This window comes from Ictidomys tridecemlineatus, chromosome 12, assembly GCF_052094955.1.
Source record: "Ictidomys tridecemlineatus isolate mIctTri1 chromosome 12, mIctTri1.hap1, whole genome shotgun sequence".
In the NCBI taxonomy this organism is placed as follows: Eukaryota; Metazoa; Chordata; class Mammalia; order Rodentia; family Sciuridae; genus Ictidomys; species Ictidomys tridecemlineatus.
The window spans coordinates 28,361,568-28,371,332 of NC_135488.1; the positions used below are offsets into that span (position 1 = coordinate 28,361,568).

At 50.8% G+C, this 9,765-nt stretch overlaps 2 long non-coding RNA genes across 2 annotated transcripts; both read right to left on the bottom strand.

The window, feature by feature from the left end:
• Positions 1 to 364: 364 nt before the first annotated feature.
• Positions 365 to 4,543, bottom strand: LOC144369568 (uncharacterized). The gene is made up of 4 exons (XR_013429353.1): positions 4,267 to 4,543; positions 3,692 to 4,072; positions 2,604 to 2,718; positions 365 to 682 (listed from the first exon to the last, which is right to left on the bottom strand). It is a non-coding gene; the product is annotated as an uncharacterized LOC144369568 (long non-coding RNA).
• Positions 4,544 to 5,124: 581 nt separating this feature from the next.
• Positions 5,125 to 7,363, bottom strand: LOC144369569 (uncharacterized). Its single transcript, XR_013429354.1, has 3 exons — positions 7,021 to 7,363; positions 5,587 to 5,702; positions 5,125 to 5,420 (listed from the first exon to the last, which is right to left on the bottom strand). It is a non-coding gene; the product is annotated as an uncharacterized LOC144369569 (long non-coding RNA).
• Positions 7,364 to 9,765: the final 2,402 nt, after the last annotated feature.

The following is a 9,765-nucleotide window of genomic DNA, read 5'->3' on the forward strand; positions in this document are numbered from 1 at the left end:
TGAAAATACCCCAAAATAGGAGAAATCAGAACCACGTCTCCAAAGTATTTCAGCAGGGACCAACTCCATCTGTCTATCTATCTCTCAGTGAGTGTGTGCGCTCTTGTGTGTGTTTGTGTGTTTTTGTTTGTGTTTGTACCATGATAGCTGATACTTCATTGCCCCCATTGGAAAACTGACTCAGATAATGCCATCTGCCAAACTCCTAAATACCGAAGTTCTTGCTGATAGAATGAAACATTCCTTCCTGTTGGTTTGGATGTGTCCGTTAGGAAACACTGCTACATTTAGTATACTCAAATCATCAGAGTAGATTAGGTAACAAAAACATATATATTTTAAAATAATAATATATTAATGGAAACAAAAAATACAGGATAGAGTAACAACTGTGTTACTAACAAGGTCAAAGACAATGGCAAACTATAGATTCAAACTTTGAAGCAAATAGTAATCAATGTAAATATTCCTGGGCTGCCTCAGCGCTGCCCAGGCACACAGCAGCAGATTTTTGCAAGCATCCTCAGGAGGGCTGGAGCCTTCTTTGCAGGACGAGAGGGAGGTTGAGGCTGGATCCATTCATCATTCTTTTGGGAGAGGCTCCTTTTCCTCAGCACGAAGTTGGATTTTTTGTGAGGATTCTTGGCATAAAATACGTTGGCCTGCGCTGGAATCCTCAGCTCTGGGGAGAGAGGGGTGTACAAAAAGAAGGTGGCACTCAGGAGGTGCTCCCTAGGACACCCCAACATCTGAGAGCCTGTGCCAGAAAAGGCCAGAGCCACACACCTGAGAGCTCTCCAATTCAGCACCAATACCAACAAGATAGCCTCCACAGTCCTCCCTGAGGAAGAACTAAGCAGAGCACTTCAACACACCTAATGTCTGTCCTACCAAAGGCTTTGGAATCCAGAACATCTCAGGTCCTCTTGCATCTGCCAAAGCACACCACTAGATTTACATCTGAAATCTCCCACAAAAGGCTCCTGTGCCGAAGATTCAGTCCCCACATGAGCCATCTTCATAGGTGGGTTTGGAGGGAAGCATTGGATGGTGAGTGCTCTGATGTCAACATGAAATTCTCATTCAAGATGAATACACTACTGGGAGGTGGGAGGGACTGGAAGAAAGGTTGAGCATGGTTGGAGGAAGACCTAAACAGGGTTGCACCCTGGGCAACAGTACCTTGTTCCTGTTGGCTCCACTGAATCCTCATTCTCCAAGTAGAGGTCCTCCTCCTCCTCTCCATCTTTCTCTCTCTCCCTCTCTGCCACCCTCGTTCTCTCTCTCCCAGTCTATGCCTTTGTGGCAAGGGCTGAGGAGCTCTCCACTGCCACACACTAGAGCTTTATGGACAGCCTCAGTGCACAACCAAAGAGAAAGCTGTGAAACCCAGAGAAAAGGCCTAGGATTCCTCCTCTGAGTTATTTTCCTCAAGTATGGCCACAGTGAGGACAGGCTGACCAGCACGGATACCACATTAGAGCCATGCTTCTGTGTTGGTGGAGCCTGCCTCCATGTGAACCAGGCTTCTGAGAATGGAGGCCACATTCCAAATGCTGCCCTACTGAGAACAATGGTTCCAAAGACCAGCAAAGGGACTGCTTCCCTCCAACATGGTGTATGGCCCAGTGGTGCCATGACCCCGAGTGGGGGAATACAACAGCCCGCTTCTCCTTTCTCTGAACACCTCTTTCCTGTCACCCTCCTCTAACCTAGAGCCTGTTCTCCATCCCTTCTGGGTTGGATGTGGGGATCTCTGCTATGAATTTCTTAGGCTACCAAGGCCCCACACAGACTTCCTCTTCCATAGACTCTACTAACCTAACAGAAGGTTAAGATAGGAGACAAGTGATCCTAGAACTCATTGGGATGGTGGTCTTCAGTGTACATAGGCTGGGATAATGGATTCTGTGGTGTTTGGCTCACAAAAACCAACCAACCAACCAACAAAAAAGCACTGGCATTATTATCAGATGAGCTCTGTGGCTACGTGCTCAGGAAGCCCTCATCTGACTTTAGTTAGGGATCACAACCCGGCTATTGTGATCACTCCTTGGCAAGTGGACTCAGGTGCGGAAGACCATGGAATTTATGCAAAAACAAATGATTCAGGCTGTCTCCCAGGCTGTGTTTTCTTCCCAATTTCATCCTGTTACTGCTTGCTAGAATCCTGGCAATGCTCTGCCCAGGCAGTGGATTTCTGGTCACACAGAAGGCTTTCAATAGTACTGCTTCAGTCCACAAAATGCCAGTTCCATCGTTAGCCCATGCATTCCCACGTTTCTTTGAAACCACTCCTATCCCAGACCATGAAAGCATACTGCTCCTGGAAAGAGGCTTTCCTCCTCACTCATCAATGATGTCAGCTTTGTATGCTTGTTTATGTCCTGGGCAGGTCACCTGGTGGGGAGCTGCAATATCCACTGGGGTACACTATTAGACCTCAAGAACTTCCACCAGCAGAAGTGCAGTTGTCTTTGTGCAAGAACCCAACACACCCTGTTGGAGTATTCTTGGGGGTAAGAGACTACTCTTTGGTGCTAAGAGTTGACCTGAGTCCACATCCTGACCCTTACTCTCTGCCATCTGATTGTCTCACTTACTCTGACGGTGAGAGATGATTTGGCCCAGCTCATAATCCTCCGGTTTCTCCTGAGTAAGCAAGTGTAGGTCGAGGGCGCTGCGGATGACGACAGGAGCCCTATCCTGGCAGGTCACCTGGAGCAGCATGGGAGACAGGCCTTCAGGAAATGGGCCTTGAAGTGACTACTCAAGGGCAGTGGGCAGGATCATTCTGGAGGCACCTCCACTCTAAATACAAGGGCAACATCCATGACCCTACTACCTGAGGGTGACCTCCTGCGCATCGTGTAGGCTCTTCCCATAGGCTACTAGCCCAATCCTTGTACATAGGACTTCCTGGGCTTGCCATTGCTCTTTGTGGAGCTGCACTCCTCTCGAAGTGAAAGGACTCAACTACTTGCATACAGATGCAATCTCATCCCACAAGTTGGGAGGAATGGGACAATAGCCTCCAAGATCCCATGTCTGCCCGAGGATGCAGGCGGCATTGGGAATGGCCTAGGCACAAAACCTAGAGGCTTTGGTCTGGATTGCCAGGGCCAAAAACAGACCCAGGAACATGACCACACACAGGAGTGCTAAAACATAGCCACAAGAGCTCCTGGCCTCCAGAGGCTCAGTGCTGGCTGGGATGTAGGAGGGCACCTCATCCGGCAAGGGTGGTCATTGGGTTACCTGGACATTTAATGTGCTTGCTCCACATCCATATCGACTCTGCAGAGAGACTCTCTCAGCTCCTTGTTCAAGGAACATGCAGAACCTCACACTGCTGTCCTCCTCCATAGATGTCAGCATCCCATACAAGGGAACCTGCAACCTAGGTCCTATCCTATTCTCATTGTCACCCATACCTGCCCCTGCCCTTCTGGACTGCATGCTGCCACCTGACACACAGACTCCCTCAGACATGGCAGTGGACAAGCTGCTGCTCTCCCTCATCTCAGCTCCAGCCCTTCACACTGACCTCTCCCTTCTTGATTCCCCTCTATCCTCCTGATCATCCAGAAGCTCCAAATTTAAGAGGGCATGAGTAGTCTATGGTATTGGACCAGTGTCTGTTCCCCACCCAGGTGTAAGCACCAGGGGACACCCCTGCTCCCAGGCTTACCAAAACAGTCTTGGCCATCTTTGGACTTTGTGTTTCTAAGTGAACACGAATTAAGCAGGTGTCTCCCACCTGCTTGTGGGAAAGTGGCCTGGAGGACTTGCAGGTTGATTCTGAGAACTGTGGGGGATGGAACATCAGCAAACTCAGAAACAGAAAGCCACCCCAGCCTGTCAGTTGGCTCTATGGGCTTCTAGCACATATGTCCAGGTGCTCAGGCTTCTTATTTTCCCAGGTGGGAGTGGAATGGCAGCACAAGTACAGCTTGAATAAGGTAGGTGTTTACCTCCTTTCCCTTGACCTGGGGGCGTTTCCTCACGATAAAATATTTTATTCCCGGATTCATGGACAGACACACCAGTGAGTGGTCAGAGACCTTGATTTCTGCAGAGCAAAGTGGAGAGAATTGTTAGGTGGCACTCAAGGATTATACCACAAAACACCCACAACCCCTGAGAGTCTCTGCCAGGCCCACCACACTTTGGTATTTTGGGGACAAGGCCCACTTTCTCTTGGCTGTGAGTTATCCTGAGCCCACTGTGGATCATGTCTCCCCACTGTCTGATTGTCCTACTTACTCTCATCCTCAGACATCATACTCAGCAGCTCAAAGTTGTCCACATCCTCATGCTGCAACAAATTTTGGTCCAAGGCCCTGCGGATGAGGCTTGTCACCGTCTCCTGACAGGTCACCTGGATCAGGGTGGGACAAATGTCATCAGAGAATGGCTTTTAGAGGAGCTACCCAGAAGACTGTGGTCAAACATTCAGGAGAAAAAGAGGCAGATGCACTGAAAATTTTGGTCCTGACTGCCACTACACAAAACAGACTCAGATACAAGAGTGTGCACTTGAGTGCTTCATGAGAGCTTTGAAAGGCCCTGGCCTCTGGAAGCTCGGTGCGGGTCTGGTTGTAATGATGTACTGGACTCAGCACTGGCAGTCACTGAACATGTCTCCTCTGCAGCTGGACACCTGCAGCATTAGTGTGTCTACTGCACATCCATAGAAATTCTGCCCAGAACCCCTTTAGCTCCATATTTACATACATGCAAAGGCTAACATTCCGAAGCTTTGGCATGACCCCCCAGGTGATCCCCACCCCAAATTCCTACACCTAGTCATGCTAAGGAGGTTCTTTTCCCTGCCACCAGGAACACATTTCCTCCTACACATGTGACAAATCACAGCCACCTCCTCTGCTCCAACCTCACTCATTGAGAATACCATGTTCTAGGCACTGCAGCCTACACCCTAGACATATCTCTGCCTTCATCTGTCCACAGCACTTCCGTCTGCACTTCTGGCCTGCAAATGCAAAACCCACAATACACAGGCCCACTCACCACTGGAGCTGGGCATGCTGAGGCTCTCCCTCCTCAGGTCAAGCCCTTAAGACAGACCTCTCTCTTCTTTATTTCCCACCACAGCCCCAGGGTTGGCTGTGTCTCCTGCCTTCCGCTGTGTGGACACCCAGAGGCAGCCCTGCTGTCGGGCTTACCAGGATGCACTTTGTCTCCCTCAGGCTCTGTCCCTCTAGGAGGACGTGAACAAAGCGGTTGTCTTCCACCTGCTCGCTGGAGTGAAGCAGTGAGGAGCTGCTACTGGTGACTTTTCTCATGCAGCACTCATTGCTTTGGGTGGCCTGGGGCAATGATCCTGCAGCCACTGTAGAGCTGCTGCTCACAGCTGCTGGGGTCCTGGATGCCACTGCCACAGAAGGCTCCAAGAACTGTGGGGGATGACAACATCAGCAAAGCCCAGCAACTGCACCCCACCCAGCCTGGCAGTTGGTTCTGTGGGCATTCTACAACATCCATCCAGAACCTGAGGTTCTTGTCCCCTTGGAGGATGTGGAGTGGCACCAGGAGTAAAGACTGAAGAAGGTGGCTGTTTACCTCATTTGGCTTGACCGTCAACGACTTGCTGGCAGCTGTTTCCCGAAGAATAAAGTTATAATCCACTCCTCCATCCAGGTCATAATATACTTTCCCATCAGCAGGGATCCTCAGCTCTGGAGAGGCAGGGGCAGAGGCATGGTAGGTGACAATCAAGGAATATACTTCCCAACATCCCCCACAACTGAGAACCTCTGCCAGCTCAGGTCTCACACACAGACCTGAGAGCCCCCGAATCCAGCTACTGTTCCACCAAAGACTCCCCACTGATTCCTCCCTGAGGACCCTCTATGCACAGGAGGTCCCCTACAGGAACACCTTTCAAGGAAATAGCCCCTTGTACCCCAGACCCTCTTAGTTCACGCTGGACCCACCAAAGACAAACAGCTAGACTTTGTATCTGGATTGGTCCCCAAAGACTCATGTGTTCAAGGTTTTCTCCCCACTGCAGCAATGATCACAGGTGGGTTTGGGGAAAAGCACTTGATGTTGGGTGCCTCCACCTTGCCAGTGGATTCATCCACTCATACAAATCTACACTAATTTGAGGGTGTGGTTTGCAGGTGTGTTGAGCGTGGGTGGAGGATGTCCACAGCAGGGCTGTGCCATCCAGAGCAATATATTTCTCTTGAGTTCCCCACTTCTGCATTTCCTCCTCATGAGTATAATTCTCATTCACATTTTTAATCAATTTATTGTTATACTTCTTGTTTGGCTTGTGTTTCTCCTTCTTGTTCTTGTTCTTCTTCATCTTCTCCTCATGCTTCTTCTAATAGTCATCTTGACCTTCTTATTCATGGTCTCTTCCTTCAACTTATTTTCATTTTTCTATTCCTCCTTCTCCTCCTCCTCGTCCTCCTCCTCGTCCTCCTCCTCGTCCTCCTCTTCCTCCCCCTCCTCATCCTCCTCCTCCTCCTTCTTCTTTCCTCCCTCCCTCCCCCCCTCTCTCTCCAAGAAGGGTTTACAAGCTGTGAAGGGTTCTATTCTACCACACACTTCTCTCTAGAAATGGCCTCTGGTCCTAAGTGGACTCAGTTTGCAAGGAATAGAAAGATTGGAAGCCAGAAATGATTGTTCATTGAACTGCTTTTCTCATGTACTCGTCTAGGTCAGGAAAGGCTGCCAAAGTAGGCATCCTGTGGTTGTCTGTCTTCTTTAACACAAGACAAAAAAGCCTGTGTTCTTGGCCCCTTGTGGATAATAGCTTTGCAATGCCTCCTCAGGCCAAGGAAAGAACACATGATAGGCAGGTCCACAGCCCCTGGAGAACATGAAGAACCTGCAGATTTATGCCCCATCATTACACTTTGTTTTGTGCACAAGTCCCACCATACTCTTCCTGGGCATTGGGTCAATGCACACTGTGTTTTGGCTCCCAGTTATCCTGAGCCCACTGTGACTCACTGCTCCCTACCCTCTGATGGTTCCACTTACTCTGATGGTTCGAGACAATTTGCAGAAGTTCGTAGTTTTCTGGATCCTCCTGCTGGAGCAAGTGTGCATCTAAGGCCCTGCGGATGATGACTTGAGTGCTGTCCTGGCAGGTCACCTGAGCAGGGTTGGAGAAAGCTCATCAGAGAGGGAATTTGGGAGTAGCTACCCAGAGGACAGTGCTCAAGGACAATCAGAGACAAGAGAGCTCTCAACACAAGGGCACCATCTTGTTACCCTGCTACCTGAGGCCTTCATGTGATCATGTGGGGTCTTCCTATGAGCCTCTAGTCCAATCTTAGTACAAGAGTTTGCTTCAACCTGCTATGCCCTACAGGGACAAGGGAATAAGAACCAAAAGGCTTTGTACAGACACACTCTACTCCCATCAAGATGGGAGGAATGGTCCAGTGGACTTCCATATCCCTGCTCTGGTCTGGGATGCAGTTGCATTTTTGTGTGGACTAGGCACAAACCCTAGGTGTTTTGGTCCTGACAGCCAGGGCACAACACACACTAGGACTCTTTAATGATAGGCATGGAAGCTGCTGGGCTCGAGAGTGTCAGTGCTTGCTGGGGTGTCAGGAGGTTTGGACTCAGCAGGTGCCGTGGTTCAACATGGCTCCCCTGGAGGTGGACACCAGAGTCTCATGATGGATACTCCACACCCAGGAAAATTCTGCAGAGAGAGCCGCTAAATCTCTATTCACATACATGCAAACTAGGACACTAATGGGCCCCTCCAAGGCCCCCAGTTGTCTGTGACCCACACCTACCCACCCTAATTATTCTACAATGGCTCCCTTCCCTTCAACCAGCAACATATACCCTCCCACACACAAGAAAATGACTGCCAACTCCTCTGCTTCAACCTCCACGGTTCAATATACTCCTCCTCAATACCAAGGTCAGTAGAGGATGGCCTGTACCCTCGATATTTCTCTGACCTCCTCTGAACCCAGCACTCACTCCTGCACTTCTGACCTGCACACCCCAAAACACGCAGGCCCACTCGCACCCAGACCTGGAATCCTGCTGCTCTCCCGCCTCTCTCTTCCTCACTTTCTGCTCTCCTTCCTGACCTTCCAGAAGCTCTAGTTCAAGAAGACAGGCCTAGTCCAAGGTGTTTGCTGTGGACTCGGTCTTCCCCACTGTGGGCTCCCAGGAGACTCCCCTGCTCGAAGACTCACCAGGATGCTCCTATACTGTGTTGTCATTTCATTTTCCAGGTAGACGTGAATGAGGCACCTGCCTCTCACCCGCCTGTTGTACTGGGGCCGTGGGGAGTACCGAGTGGAGACCCCTGATGTCCTGGACTCTGGCTCTGCCCCTTCCCTGGAAGAAGGCTCTGGCTCTGGGGTTGGCTGAGGAGCCGTGACAGAAATTGAGCTTGTAGCTAGAGGAGAAAAGATGCCAACATGACTGCCTTGCCCTGACCTTCCCACAGACAGACAATACCCCTGCTGCCAGGAAGAACTCAGGCCCTTAGCCCACACAGGACCTCTTTGCAGACTGGGGTCACTTCCTGAATGGACAAAGGCTTATCCTAATTTCCAGCCCAACACCAGGCATACAGACTCCCTGCAGTGGGACAAGAGTCAGACCTCTCCTCATATACCCTTAGGTACTCACCCCGGTCCGCCTGGCTCTCAGGCGCTGCCTGGCTTGATATGCCATCCTCAGTTGTGGCCAGGAGGTGGTATGTTTGATGCTCCAGGTACAAACCAACCAGCAAGAGCCCCATATATGGCAGCAGCTGCTGCAGACTCAGAGAGCCTGGAGGCTGATGGGAAGCCTCGGTGTAGAAGTTAATCCAGGCCCCCAGGAAGGAAGGTGAGGCACTGTGGGGAGGCAGGTGTGGAGTCAGCAAAACCCTGGCCTTGCCTTCGCCATGGCCTCCAGAGAAAACCTCTGACCCTACACTTCTGAACTGTCCCTGGTTCTGAACACACCAGTCCACCTCAGACAAGATACAGGGGCTGTACAGGCAGGGACAGGACAGGTTGCCACAGGCAAAGAACCTTCAACGAAGGAGCGTTAGATCCATGATATGACCAGCTCTCCCCTCCTCTGGGCAGGCCTGACACTCTTCTTTCTCTTGGCTACGTGCTCTCCAACCTGGAATGCACCTTCCAGGAGTGTCTGTCCTCCTGCCCACTCTTCTCAGGGCTCAAGAGACACCTCCTCCCCTGGCGTGGGCTGCAATGCTACCTCATTCTCTGTGAGCTCTCACTGAGTCCCCCTGAGTAGCGGTGGACCTCTCTTTTCCCATGAGTGCAGACCACATCTCTGTGGCCCTGGGGGAGAACAGGGAGGTGTGGTGTGGGGGGATCCATTGTCCCAGGGGCTTCCCCAGTGGACCATGACTACCTACAACTCCCCACCTTACCCCTCCTACTGTTGAAGCCCCACACCTTACACTGCAGGCAGAACACAGAATTGGGGAGAGCAGTCTTTCCTCAGCCTTCCCAAGTCAAATCACCTTGCAGGTCCCTATTCTGGAAACAGGAGCCCACCCTCTTGACCCCAAGCCCATTCTATGTTGAAGTTGGTCCAGGGGTCCACCATAGTCACTGAAGAGGACAACGTGCAGTTATGCCTCATGGAGTCAGGGATGCAGTCACATGTAGGATATGTACTCATGGCACCTGCGGTTTTAGGCTGACCTCCATGAAAAGGGACACAATGGCGGTCATTTGCACTCCATTTTTCACTGAATTATGAAATGTGACTGGAAACGTGTTTTCA